Below are 14503 nucleotides of genomic sequence, written 5' to 3' on the forward strand. Positions count from 1 at the left end.
GAGACTGGAGAGTACTGTCACTCCCGGGCAACTAGTAGCCTGACATTCAAGATGAATATTTGTCCCCAGAGCTTTCCACGTACTGCACGATCATGAACACTGATTAGGCTCATCTAGTCTATATAGGACTGTACGTATCAAGAGTCAAGTAATATGTGTACTGGTAATACTGCAAGTCAGGAAGCGCCGAGAAAACTCGCACATGAGACTATGATTCTTTATGGTCAGATAAGTCTTACCCAAATATGGCACCTTGAATACTTTCACCTAGGTATTCTTGCGTCACTAAAGTTCAACAGTGAAGTACTCAAACTCTTTTTTAGATGTCCGTGCTTATTTCACCACCAAAAGAGTACAATGTTCCTATAGTATTTAGAGTGATAGAACAACACCGCCGTTTTATTCGCACCGTCCTAATTAAGTGCTGCAGTAAGGATTCTCAGTCCACAAGCTTTGCCTATCTTATCAAAGCAAATTTTCTCTTTCAGTGGAGTGCCTCGTATGTTTCCCAATTATTACGTATATTCAATAAAACCAACGTTATGTCCTTTCATAGAAGACGCCTTTTCTATGGCACAGAACATTTGGTTCAACAAAAAAACCCACCGCATGGCTCGTATTATCTGAACATACACCTAAATACTTCAACTTGAGTGGCTTCCGCACTCTTTGCGACTGCGCTCTAAGATTCATAACCATCCCAATTTTCGGCAGCAGAAGTGTGTTCAACTGTGGAAAGCCGGTTTCCATGACTCACAGAAGAGAGCATCCGGAGTTAATCACTAAAGTAACACGGTTCTTTGTGCAAGCGCTGTCAGTTGTGTCATTCCCTTGACCGGCTGCAATAAGTACTTTCGGCAAACTGGCATCTGCACAAGCAAGTGGTTCCCGAGGGGTTCTTGCTTCTTTTGAGAATTCTTATCGAAAAAGCTGGAGAATTCATATTGGATTATTGGAAGCAATGGTAATGCCAGCCCAGTTGACAAAACCAGCATAATTAGCAGCATCAAGGACCAATGCACTCGCAAAACTAAGAATACAGTCCAGATCATGATTACGAGGTGGCTTAATTAGCACACCTTCGTTAATTTTTTCGTGAGAAGAAAGCGCTTTGAAACTACTGACGTGAGCTGTAGCGTTGACACAGCGTTTGCATGCCTTTTGGTAGTAATCTTTTGGCGTTTCAGGCACATAAACAAAGTTTCTTTCATGTCTTGTTGGTTTTGTTATTGAGATCCGGCCCTTCCAAAGCCTTCATTTGCAAAGGCCTTCGCCCATACCGGGAAGCTTGATGTTCACACAAATGAATGCTTTAGCTTCGCCTCCTTCTGTTAGAGCCATTTATTTAGCTGTTCAAAGCTGGTTAATGCGTAAAACGTGCTGACGTCAGGTTGATACTGTGAGTATGCTTTGTCACGTCTGCGCTTTCGAATTTGCTGAACTGAGAGTTGGCACAATATAATGCACTAAAATGCAAGAGCAAAACCATGGAAGGCTGTGCCGATTAAGGTATTCACAGGATACAATATGCATAAGCGGAATTCAAATGCACCATCACAGCATGTACTAAGCGAACACCGCACATCTTTTCCGTACGTGTTCCGCTAATCACGTGCTGGTGGAGGTGATGCTGTGTATAAGCTCGGAACAAGAGGGAGCTAGGATATATTCTAGCCTTTCACATTAGACAGCTTTGATATGAATATAAGGCACGTTGTAATTGGGGACTGAGGGCAAAATTTGGCCACTTGAGGTACCATGCACGCAGTTCACGCTACAGGGGCGTTTTTGCTCTTCGCCTCCATTAACATGCGCCAGCGGCGGTAACGAATCTGTCCCTTGATCTTAGAAGCGCCACGCCATAGCTACTAAGCCACCACGGCGGATGGGAGGAAGAGAGGGAGACTCGAAAGAAATGGCAAATTCTCAGTGTAGAACAAGAACGGAAAATCTTGTTTGCTATGTTGCAATTGACAGCAGCGAATCAGTGGTAGAAAGAGAAAGTGAAAATAGAAAACGAGGCAGGAACACAGCGGAGGCAAAGTATCGCAAGCGCTTATAAGATTCAGCAGGTTACGACGCCCGCGAGTATGTCCTTGGATCCCAGATACTTGCTGTGGAGTTTTGTGGAGCTTTCTAAAGACCATCAATTCCAAGTTGTAGCGGTTCCCATGGAAATTTCGCTTTGAATCCCGTCCTCATAAGAGCCAGAGACTGCCGAGTAAACCTCTCGTGACCCAGGCCATGATATAATCGTGGCTGCGCCAATTTTGAATACCAGAATAGGACGGCATCGTGTGCAGAGTAGACCCTCCATTTTCGCAAAGCGGTGGTGACTGCAGCAGATTCTACAGTTGTTGACGAATGTAAGTGGTCCAGCCAACCAGGCCAACACAAGACAAAAGCAGGTATACAGCCTGCTGTTGCCGAGCTCTGCTTACGTATGGACGCCCACCCGTCTGTGGCTTGCAATTGGATACGCTCTGTTGAAGTTGTCCAGGGCAAAAACTTTGCTTCGGCCGTTGGAATGGCATGTTTCACTGGTATTAGAGGTGCTCTGACACTGCGCATAACATCTTCACAAGACCAGGGCGGGTCCAGGTGACTCCGGATGCAGTCGTTTAGCTTCGAATGTACGTCCGCATGTATTGATTTGGTTTGTGGTGATTAACGTTTTTAACGCCCCGAAGCGACTAAAGCTATGAGGGAGGTCGTAGTGGATGGCTCCGGATAACTTTATTTAGGTCACCTGGGGATGTTTAACGTGCACTTTCATCGAATTTGCACGCCGGCCGGTAAATTCCTCGTTGGCGGTTTGTAATTCTCGCGCGGGCATGGTAGTGCTGCGACAGAAGTCGGCGCCTCGGCGTGATTGCATTTCTTTCATTAGATTTTATTTACCAGTTGTAAGAACGTTTCATTATTTCGCATGATTGACGGCGCCTCCAGGGCACCAAAGCGGCAACAGGAATACTTGCCATGGCACGTGCTCTCCAGAGGCCTCTGTTAGCCGCTACATGTATCCTCCTGGAGCAGTACTTGTAAAAAAATTATATCGTCGAGATTACCAAAGCACCCCGCAACGAAAAAAGTGCCCGCCTCTGCTTCAACTTACCGGGCCCGTGCGATGACAATTACGAAACACCAACGAGGAATCTCTCCACACGCCTCTTGCATTTCGGCTCTATCCCGGCTGTTGGCGGACGCGTTCTCAATATTGGAGGCATGAGCAGCGGCTACTGGCACGTTATGTGTGCAGAACTATAATGACCGAGAAAGGCCGCCAAGGACCGCAGGCCTGCTTATCAGGATTAACATTTTTGCTGCTTAACGTTGACATTTTTATGCGTAAAATTAAGTAAGTGGGTTTCGCACGCGTCATATGCACGCTATGTGAACCTACGAAACCACGTACACACACATTCAGGCTGTGTCAAAACCGGAAACTGGTAATTACGTGCGTGTTTGAGCAGGCCGACTGTATGCGTCGTGTTTCAGCTACACGAACTCTGAACGTGCGCGTGCTTTACGCCTTAAACACTGGTCCTTTTCTCTATTTTTTCCGCAATTTCTACACGACATTCTTAAGGCCAGTTGCCGACTTACGAAACAAGATATCAATTGAGGAAACTGCTCTGCAGGGCTCAAAGGAACTTTTCCGCGGATTTCCTCCGGTAGCGTGTTAGCCGTCGTCTGCTAAAGCAGGGCCAGCACGGGCGGCGCCACCGTCGAGGCCGCGCCGAGCGTAGGAGGAGAGAAGTGGTTGGCGCTACTTTTGCAGATTGAGGGGTTTTAACCGCCCGACCCCTCGCCTCCCTTGCTGTGGCTGTGCGTGAAACGGTTCGCGCCACGTTTAAAATATCGCTTTATAAAGAACTGCCAGAAGTTGCGCTGAGAAAAAAGCCACACGAAAGCACGGATGGCCCCTGTCGCTATTTCTTTTTCTTTGCGTTCCAGCCTCTGTCCGTATGATGCTGTCCAAAGAGAGTGCGGAAAAATTACTTCCGCGTGCTCAAGCGTAGCAGGCCCATGTAAAATATAGAAGCGAGTGAAGGCATTCGAGCCCTATCTGCTAGAAGAAATGCCATTTGGCTGACGAGGCAAAGCAGAATTTTTTGCGAGGATGCGCAGCCCGCAAGCTTTTATGACTTTTGGTATTTTGATGAAACAAGTGCTTCTGTGTTCCTTGGTCTGTTAACTGCATCATATGTAAGAAACCTGAAACTATTGCACAAATCTTCTTGGATTGCTCACTCCGTTTTCTTGTGGGATGTTCTCAAATGAACTCTAAAGAAAGAACTGCCGTGAAGTCCTTTCGGTATTTGGGTCTGACCATGTACAGACACAGGGGAGTGCCGGCTGACTTCATAATGCTTTTGTGTATGAGCAGCGTGTGGAAAACGCGCATGGATGTCAGGAATGCCGCGTGGTTGAAAGGTCTGCGAGGGAACACCTAAGTGAAAGTCTTAAGTACACGCGTGATGCCCACAAGCACATGATTCAACCGCCAGAATGGTTTCAGGAGCTTGACACTTTGGTGTCTAGATATCCTCTTTGAGGGCCTTTTAAATATGTACATTCTTTTGAAATGACGTTGCAACCGCGATAGCGCGCTTTGACCAAGGACCTCTCACAGAGGAACTCATTTTCAGATACCGCCATCATAAGCCATCGCAGCAGAGGGCGACGAGGGAACTGTTGCGGTTCTTGAGGGCGACAGAACTGGACAGGCGACTGTAGCCTGAACAGATGTTGATAGTCCACCAAGTGTCAGTGTGCTGTGCGATGACAGTGTTCGGTGACAGTGACCGATTGTGATTGTGTGTCTGTGCTCCTTCCTTTCCTTTCCTTATCTCTACTTTGTTTCCACTTTACCTCCCCCTACCCTCTCTCCCCAGCGTAGGGTAGCCAACCGGGTTTTTTTTTCTCTGGTTAACCTCCCTGCCTTCCCCTTTCCTCTCTCTCTCTCTTTTTGAAATGACGCAATATTACTTGTGTGCACCAAGTCACCTACTTTGTACGCGTTTGCGTGTGTTTTTAATGAAGATAATAAAGAAAAAAGAACAGGCACGTTCGGCAGGGTGCTGTGGTGAGGTACTGGGTTCGCGATGGTGAGGTCGCAAGTTCGATCCCCAGCGAAAGATTTTTTTTTCACTTTTTTTGCATTAACAAATTTACATAGCCGTAAAGAGGTCTCTGTCGATTTTCAGTTAAATATTGATTAAGGACTACAGAACGTTTGACCAAAGGACTTCACACTACAGAAACACAATGCCCGAATTTTCTGTCGTGTTTCTCAATTGAGTATTGTTCTGCTTTCAAGTTACTTTATTTTGATATACCCGCTTTGGTTCCAATGCGAAACAGACTGGCGATCATGTTTAACCTTAGATGTAGCAACGTAAACTGCCTAGCTTACGCGCCAACGCGGTGCCCGCACTGGAATCGGCATCGCGCGAAACTGCTGCTCCACTAGCAATGTTTTGTCACTGTGGTATACTAGTACTAGTGAAATTAAGTTGGTGAATTTCGTCTGGTGTGATTTCTTATACAGCCTTGTTCCTTTCTTTTATTATTGATTTGGCTGCGATTGTGCTGCGTGCGGCTGAAGTAAGGAAATTTTTAGTGAAGCGAACTCTTCCAGCGTCACTTGGCTGTTTTCTTTTTCTATTCGCTGCATGAGTAAAGTGAAATAAAACTAAAAGCGGAGGAATTGCTGTTTACGTAGTAGCAAAATAGAAACATTTCCACACATGCGTTTCTAGGCGCATTCAATATAACGTGATCGGGTAAGCCCACTTTACGGATTATATACCGCCACTCTGGTGATTTCATTTCATTTCATTTCATTTTATTACCTTAAAGGCTCCAATAAATGGAGCGTTACATAAGGGGTGGCAAGAATAAAAATACATAGTCACAATAACAGGAAGTTTTTTACATTTTCGGTGAACTTGGATGGGCACATAATGACAGCAACGTCGTTAGGAAGGCCGTTCCAGTCTGCAGCTGTGCGAAGAAAAAAAGAATTTGAAAACGTGACAGTGCGTGCGCGTGGACGGGCAACCTGTAGCTGATGGCTGGTGCGGTGAGATATGCGTGTAGGAGGAAGGATATAAGGTGGGATGCGCATATGGCTATGAAAGAATTTGTGAAATAAAGCTAGGCTGGCAATGCGACGACGGAGCGATAAGGGGGATAATGCGGATGCAGTTTTTAAGGAGGAAACGCTGATGTCAAAGGAATATGATGAGTGGATGAAACGAGCGGCGCGATTTTGTACAGATTCAAGATCATTAATTAGGTATGCCTGATGAGGATTCCAAATAGGCGATGCAAATTCTAGTTTTGACCTGACAAATGATTTGTAGGCTAACAATTTTACATGTTGAGGAGCGTGATGCAGATGGCGTTTTAAAAATCCTAAAGTCCTGTTCGCGGATGATATTAGGTTAGTAACATGAGGATTCCAGGAAAGATCGCTCGAAATTGTTACTCCTAAATGCTTGTATGAATGAACTAGTTCTACCGGAACTTCAGATATTACATAAGGAAATAGGAGGGAATTACGGCGACGGTGAATGGACAAATATTTACACTTACGCGGGTTAAGTTCCATTAGCCACTCGTTACACCAGTCCTGGACTGCATCAAGATCACTTTGAAGAGAAGATTGGTCAGCGGTGGAATTAATAACACGATATATCACACAGTCATCCGCGAACATACGTATGCTAGATGTTACGTTTAATGGTAAATCATTTATGTATATTAGGAAAAGTAGCGGGCCCAGCACGGATCCTTGTGGGACGCCTGAAGTTACAGAGACTGAATTAGAATTCCTATTATTAATGGTGACGAATTGTGAACGATTAGTCAAGAATTCTTCAATCCACTTTAGTATATTAGGGTCAAAATTTAAGCGGGAAAGCTTTATAAGAAGGCGTTTATGGGGCACTTTGTCAAAGGCTTTAGCAAAATCTAAAAATATTACGTCAGACTGAAGATTACAATCAAGGTTAGAGTGTAGATCGTGTAAGAAAGCGGCAAGCTGAGTCTCGCAGGAGTAACCACGGCGAAACCCGTGCTGGGCAGGATTGAAAAAGTTATTCGAGTCGAGAAATGTCATGATGTGAGTATAGATGACGTGTTCCATGATTTTGCAGGGAATACTAGTTAGAGAAATGGGACGGTAATTTAGAGGCGAGTTCTTGTTACCTGATTTGTGGACTGGAACGACCTTCCCTTGTTTCCATTCTTTGGGCAGTTGGCCTGTGAGGAGTGACTGAGTGAATAACATGCACAACAGGGATGAACATGTATCTTTGGTGTTCTGCAGAATCTTAGCGTTGATGTTGTCAATGCCAGCAGAGGATGAAAGCTTTAAGTTTTCTATTAGGGACAAAATCCCTTCTGAAGAAAATACAAGCGAAGGCATTGTATCCTGAATAATTGCGAGGTTTGAAGAAACAACCGGATCGATTTCATTAGTAAACGCGGATGAAAACGCTGCGTTAAAAATGTTGGCGCATTCGGATTCACGGATAGTTTCACCTGATGCATCGGTGAGGGAAATTGTGCGTGTATTCTGGGGATTAATGACTTGCCAGAACCTACGGGGGTTAGTAGACAACATGTTTGGCAGGTCATAATGAAAGAAAGAGTGCTTGGCTTCTCGCACATTTTGTAGGTAAGTTTTTTCCGCTGCATAATACTTGTCCCAAGCGTTCTGACTAGGCCGCAACTTGGCTGAACGAAAAAGACGCTTCTTTTTGTTTTCAAGGCGTTTTAGTGAGTTTGTGAACCAAGGGTTTAGGGGGTTAGTTCTTATAATTATGCTCGGAATAAACCTGTCAACCAAACCTTCAATTTTTGTCTTAAACAAGTGCCAGTTATCGTGGATAGTTCTTTGATTAAAGTCAGACTGAAAACGGGGTAAGAATGTGCGAAGTTCATTATTTATGGCAGTATAGTTTCCTTTATCATAAAGCCGGATGGTACGTTTGCTCGTTGTCCGTGAAAATGGTTTAATGGTGAAGTCGGCTTGTATGACTTGGTGATCGCTGACGCCTGGTAGATGCGTGATGGAATGAACGTATTCCGGATTATCCGTTAATATTAGGTCGAGAATGTTAGCGCAGTCCTCAGTTACACGGGTTGGCTCCGATATAATTTGAACAAGATTAAAATTAAGGCAAACATCAAGAAATTCGTTAGCATCTCTGTTACCTGTGGTAGTTAGATTATGCCAATCAATACTCGGGAAATTGAAGTCTCCAAATAAAAGAGTACAGGTGTTTGGATGCTTCGTTTTAATTTCATTTATTGCATTATTCAGTTTTGTGGGGAAATCCGGACTGTTAGGAGGCCTGTAGCAAACGCCAATCAAAACGGACTGAGGTGAAGCGTGACATAAGACCCATAACATTTCTATGTCTGATGAAATATTAATGGTTGTACATGATAGTTCATGTCTGGTTGCAATCAGTACTCCCCCTCCCCTCCTATCTGGGCGATCCTTGCGGAAGACACGGAAATTAGGCAGGTCGGCAAGGACTTCACTATCACAGATGTCGCTGTTTAGCCACGTTTCCGTCAAGATTAGTAGGTTGCTGGCGGAAGATGAGACGATATTTGAAATAATGTCGCGTTTTGAAATGAAGCTGCGCACGTTAGAAAAAATAGCTGACAATGAAAGTGCTTGTTGTTGAACATGCTTAGAATGGCCTGTCGATTGACGGTGAGATGATTGCTATTTCACTTCTTTTACTGTTTGTGAAGCTTCATCGAATGTGTAGCGTTTCGGACCAATGTGCAAAGTTTTGAAGCGCAGGGAGAACTTATCGGATACCGATCTGGCATAGGCTACAAGATTTTTGCGAGTGTTACGGACAGAAGCGGAAAAGTCTTCACCAATGCTGTAGTTCGTGCCTTTAAGTTTATAACCACATGATAGAATGCTTTCTTTAGTTTTGGACGATGTGAATTTTACTATGATAGGCCTAGTACGATTAGATGAGTGACGCCCGAGACGGTGAGCACGCTCTATTAAATGAGGGTCGATGTCAAAGCCTAGTTGTTGAGAGCAATGGCGAATGACGGTTTGTTCAGAGTCTGCAAAGGTTTCAGCGGGGTTAGTGTCCGGAACATTGTAAAAAATGAGATTGTTACGACGGGAGCGATTTTCTGCGTCGTCCACTCGTGCTTCCAGTTTGTCGACCTTGCAGGTAAGTTCGGTTGTTAAAGTTTTCAGGGTGCCTATTTCAGAGTGGAGAGCAGAAAGGGTAGTGCAGTGGGATTCCAGAGCGTCCATGCGTTTGGTTAGGTCGGCCAATGTTGTGTCAGTAGTTTTCAGCTGTTGTTTAATGTCTTGTAAATCAGACAATAACGCGGTTTGCCCGGCAGTTAGTTTCTGGAGCTCGGCAAGTACTGTGGCGAAACGGTCGGGGCCTGGGTTAGTTTCTACGTCACCCGACAATAGCAATAGAATACGAATAACATGCGAACATTCGGCAACAATACAGGCACAGCACTGAGGGCTCGGTTTTGTGCATGACTTCCGGTCAAGGCCGGTTGATCACTCAGGCGATGCCGACAGCTCATTAAAAAAAAGACAAATGGATGCAGAACGACGATATACAAACAAATTAGGGCTGCGATCGGGTGGCCACCACGTCCAGCCATGACTGAGTGCGGTCAGTCACGGCGATGTGGACAAGTCCTCGAGGGATACAAATGAATAATAAATGAGCGACCTTTAACTCACTGTAGCGTACAGTGTAGTATGATATCATATACATATAACGACTGATATCAGTCGTTAGCGAGCAGTACAATACTTGAGAGCCTGGTTAAACTTGTACGGTCTAGTATAGGTTACTACCACCGCGCCTGCCAGACAGCACAGCCTTATTCGCAAGCCTAATGTAGCCGCTGAAAGTAACAAATGCACTGCGTCACACTGCAGTGCAATTACAGCGCATTTACAGCGCATTTAGAGGCTTCTACAGCGCAATGAATGGCATGGGCCGATCAAGTAAACGGGATGATGTGAATTCTGTTGCAGTAACACACACAATTAACTCCCTGTTTCGCACATTGGTTACCACCCACAGCCAGCCTATATGTCTACTTTTTGTGAAAGTACATGCACGTATACTTTTCATATCATACAGAGTCCTGCGCATCTTCGAAAAAAGATTTAGCGTTCACCGCTGCACTGTTCTTGCTCGAAATTTGCAGCGCGAACGCATTTGGGATCGAATTTGTTTAGAATAATAATTCGCACAGTTAACTGCCCAGTCTTGAAGAAAAAATTTCTAATTTGCCTGCACTTTTTGGAATGCGAACTGCTGCCGCCAAGGCGCAAGCACAAACTTGTTTCCCCGGCTGCCGTCAGCCGCATAAAGCATCGTTTCAGGAAGGGCTGTCGCGGGTTGCCCGCTCCTGGAACGGGCGACTGCCCTCCCTAAAACGCTGCTTTCTGCAGCTGACGGGAATTGGTGACACAAGTTTATGCATAGCGATTTATCGCCTGGTAACACTGGTAAGCTTTCTACGCCGGCGGTTGTCAGATTTGTAGGCCTGTTTTCGTGCATAATTTTCGTTTGTGCATCCGCGTTAACGCGATGTTCTCCGCGGTATATGTTTTATTTGTGATCGCGTTCGGAATGAGACTTCATTGACGCAGTTTAATGCGACAGTAAGTAAAGAGAACCAGCGGTGGCCTTCACCGGCGCGGCGTTCTGCGCCCTCTTTGTTGGGTTTAGAAGGAGCATGTGCCGAGCACATGGTTCAGCTTGTGATTACCATGGTTGCGCGTTGTCGTAGTGCACTTATGATTATATGCCAGTGCTAACCGTGAAACAGAATACAGCGCATCACTGATGGATGTGCCATGTACACGGCGGCGCCCGAGAAGACATTTTCTGACGAGAATGCGTTCTTGGAGATAGTTACGCGCAGTCGTAAACTTTACAAAAGTTAAGTACATCCCCTCCCCCCGTATATTCTGTGATGTTTGCGTTAGTTTGAAACAATGTGCGTTGCTATACCTCGTATGACACGCAAGCTGGCGAAACCGCTCCTTCAGTCTCATCTACAGCCCTTACTACTGTTGTAGTTCGCGACGTACATTGGAGCATGTCAACTCACTTCCAAGTATGAATGATAGACTAGCCCAGAGGCCGACTGACAAATAAATTTTATTGAGGTTCCGTGTTAGTCGATAGATCAACGTAGTCTCGAGTCGCGCTAGGCTACGCGCTGTGAAATGTATTGTATTTCTTCATTTGTTTGAATGCAGCGTTGTCATTTTGCAACTAGATGTACCTGTGTAATCTGCATGTCACTGTAGTGTGCGCGGCTCCTGGTAATAATCATTGGAGAGACAAATGCAATTATTTATTATCAGATTTAGCTATTACTCTTGGTGCAGCTGTAACTTATGCCGCCATCTTCACTAGCCATAGCTAGAGAGTTGTCCCGCGTAGATTGCTTGTCAGTATATTTACGTCGCCTCAACTGTGCGGCACTATATGAAACGCTATACAAATATTCATACAGCATAGCTGCGGGTGTTTGCATCAATAGTTTTCTCTGCGCTATTGGATATTACAGCTATCCGTAAAATTTGCTAACAGTCATTCTTATCACTGAAGGAACTTTGGTGCCATTATTTGCATTGAACTGTAAAATTACTACAGCATGATCAACATGGGAGATATTGTCAGTGATGAACTGGTAATTGTTTTCATGTGATATCAGTTGTGTAGTTGAGCAACAGTGAACTGCTGTAGGGGCAAGCCTCAAACCACACGGAAAAAGTTCTAATGTAGTATCTTTTCTCAATAAGGAAAGCGAATAGGGTGTGCCAAAACCAACAAGGTGGAGGAAGTTTCATTTATAGAAAAGTTGTTCTCCACTTGGACACAGCTATGAATCTACAAAAAGGAATACCTTGGAGGGGTTTCTCGGAAATTAATAAGCTAAGTTGGCTTTAGCAAACTGTACTTCCTTCCTGGCAGATTGAGCTGCAGAGAAAGTTGGAGCAGTGAATCGGGAGAGCACAAATGGATATTTTGTTCTCGACGGATGTATAGCTCACTAAAGTGCGATTTGATTCTCAATATGTATAATTATCTTTGATTCGCCACCCAACACTGCCCAGGGCTACCCAAGAAGTATGTGTACACCATTTTTTATAAGTAGAACACAGCACCTTGGTCAGTCTATGACAACTAATTGAAAAAAAAGACCCATATTTCGCCTTCATTTGTTTTCGGTATTCACTGTAAATGTAGCTGCGTGACTTACTATTTCACTGACAAGTGCTCATGTCATACAGATGCTGGCATGCATGCAGGTTATTTTATGCGATATATCCATCTCGTATAGATCAGTATCTGGTATAGATGAATGATGTGCAAGGTTCACGAAGCTAGATTCATTGATATCTCAAGTTGTTTATGACTTGACGCTTTTGCAGGCTACATTTTTGTTCATCTATAAATCGATCATCAGGACTAAACAATTGCGCGAAAGTTCACCAGTAAATTGTTATTAGCAAATCTGAAGTAGCAGAAGCTTGATGTGGGTGAGTTGGTTATGCATACTTGATGAAAAGAGTGCTACGAAGACGAGGACGAAAGAACACATGTACGACAGACAAGGCGCTACTTCCAACTAAATGTTTTTTGAAGAAACAGAACTTTTAAATACATGCTACCAAGAATGGCCCAACGTGACATCACGACCTCCCTATCTCTTCAGAAAAGCTATCTCTTTTTCAGTAAGCGTCACTGAAGGGCAACTAATGCACGTGCCCTCGGCCTTAGCAATGTAAAAAAGCTTCCAATATCTCCCGTTCTAGTCTATCTCTAGACCATGCCAGAAACCTGGTGTCGCGAGGATACGGACGGCAATTGTGGCGTTTACAGTGTTCCGCCAGATGGCCCCCCGCAGTGTTATTTACGGCCCAATTGTGCTCACGCACCCTTTCATTAAAACACCGTCAGGTTTGCCCGATGTAAACCTGTTGGCAACTTAGGGGTATCTCGTATACGACATTACTTTTGCAAGCAGTGTGCGGCGCTGCATGTTTCTTAGAGCATGGTTCGGGTTTTGCTTTTGTCATCATAGGGCCTGTCATCATTGTCTGTTGTACATGTGTTCTTTCGTCCTCGTCTTCGTAGCGCTCTTTTCATCAAGTGTGTTATTAGCAAGCATGTTCACTCCACTTTGATACTAATCAACATTTTTCGGGCTTCACTATAGATATGTTGCGGCATGTCATTGTGTTGTTTAATGCTGTGATTTAATGATCTACACTACATTCAGTGGGACTAGTTAAAGTTGTCCGGCACTCACGGTTATCACACTGGTATCCAAAAACTGCCTGATTACACTTAAGCAGCTGATGAGGGAAGTGGGTGTGAATATGGGCTCGAGAGGGCAATATTTATCTGCAGTAAAGGCACGGAGCAAGAAACATTTAGGAGTGGAAACTCCGCTGTTTGTGGCGACCAGAAAATGTCACAAGCCCGCGGAGCCGTTATCGTGCTGGCGGCGCCTGGCGGCCTGGAAAGAAATTACCGCCGTTGAGAGCGCGCAGAAGCCGCCTGCCCAGGCGCCGCATTTTTTTTTTCGCTGCGGCTTCTACGACGCGCCGCATGGCGCCGCCACTTCGGCGCATACAACAATTGTGACCTTATCTGGTCGCCCGCGCTCGCTCGCGCTGACGGGAGTTTCACCTCCTAAACGTCTTACTCCGTGAGTAAAGGTAGAGGGCTCAGCCTGAGCCTGAGCGCTCTGACCTGCTATTCTGCTCACAATGGGAGTTCGTAGCTGTGATAATAGTGCTGACTCCACACACTACTTGCATTTGTTGAAATCATTTTCTTCTTCCTGTATAAGCGTACATGCTGTATTTTAGTCCACCTAAAGCTGAAATTGCGACACCACAACAGCAAATCTCTATTACCCTTTTCGAGGTATGATTCAGAAAGGCTGAGAACATAGGCTTCCCTTGTTTTTCTTTGACCAACTTGTTAGCATGGCAGCACTTACTGTGCAGTTTATTCTGCTCACGAGCCATGCTTTATATTGATACATTTAACAGCTCCGTAAGAGAGTTTGTAAAATGTAGTGAAACCGAGAAACTGCTTTTTAGCATGTATGGACGTGGATAATTGAGTTTCCTGTTTAATCTGTCAAGTTAGAGCCTTCATTTATTGCGGTACTAACACATAGGTACAAGACACCAACATATGCGAGCTTTCAGTTTAATGGAAGTTTTCACGGTCCTCTGAAGTTATTCTGTGACATTTCACCGCTATGCCGCAGTAGTAGTTGTGCTTAATTTGGTTTTGACATTAAGTTGTCTAGGGGCTCAATTCTATTTCAAATAGAACTAACCCTCTGTTAGTTTTTCTCAAAGTCTGCAAGCACAATTTCAGCAATCGGTAACCATTATAGGCATGAGAGACGGGTCAGGACTGAGTGG

General features: G+C 44.7%; 1 protein-coding gene across 1 annotated transcript in view; it reads right to left on the reverse strand.

The window, feature by feature from the left end:
• Positions 1–14503, reverse strand: part of LOC135902810 (4-pyridoxate dehydrogenase-like) — a 123380-nt gene that overhangs the window by 51972 nt on the left and 56905 nt on the right. The window lies entirely within an intron of this gene.

Source organism: Dermacentor albipictus, chromosome 1, assembly GCF_038994185.2.
Source record: "Dermacentor albipictus isolate Rhodes 1998 colony chromosome 1, USDA_Dalb.pri_finalv2, whole genome shotgun sequence".
In the NCBI taxonomy this organism is placed as follows: domain Eukaryota; kingdom Metazoa; phylum Arthropoda; class Arachnida; order Ixodida; family Ixodidae; genus Dermacentor; species Dermacentor albipictus.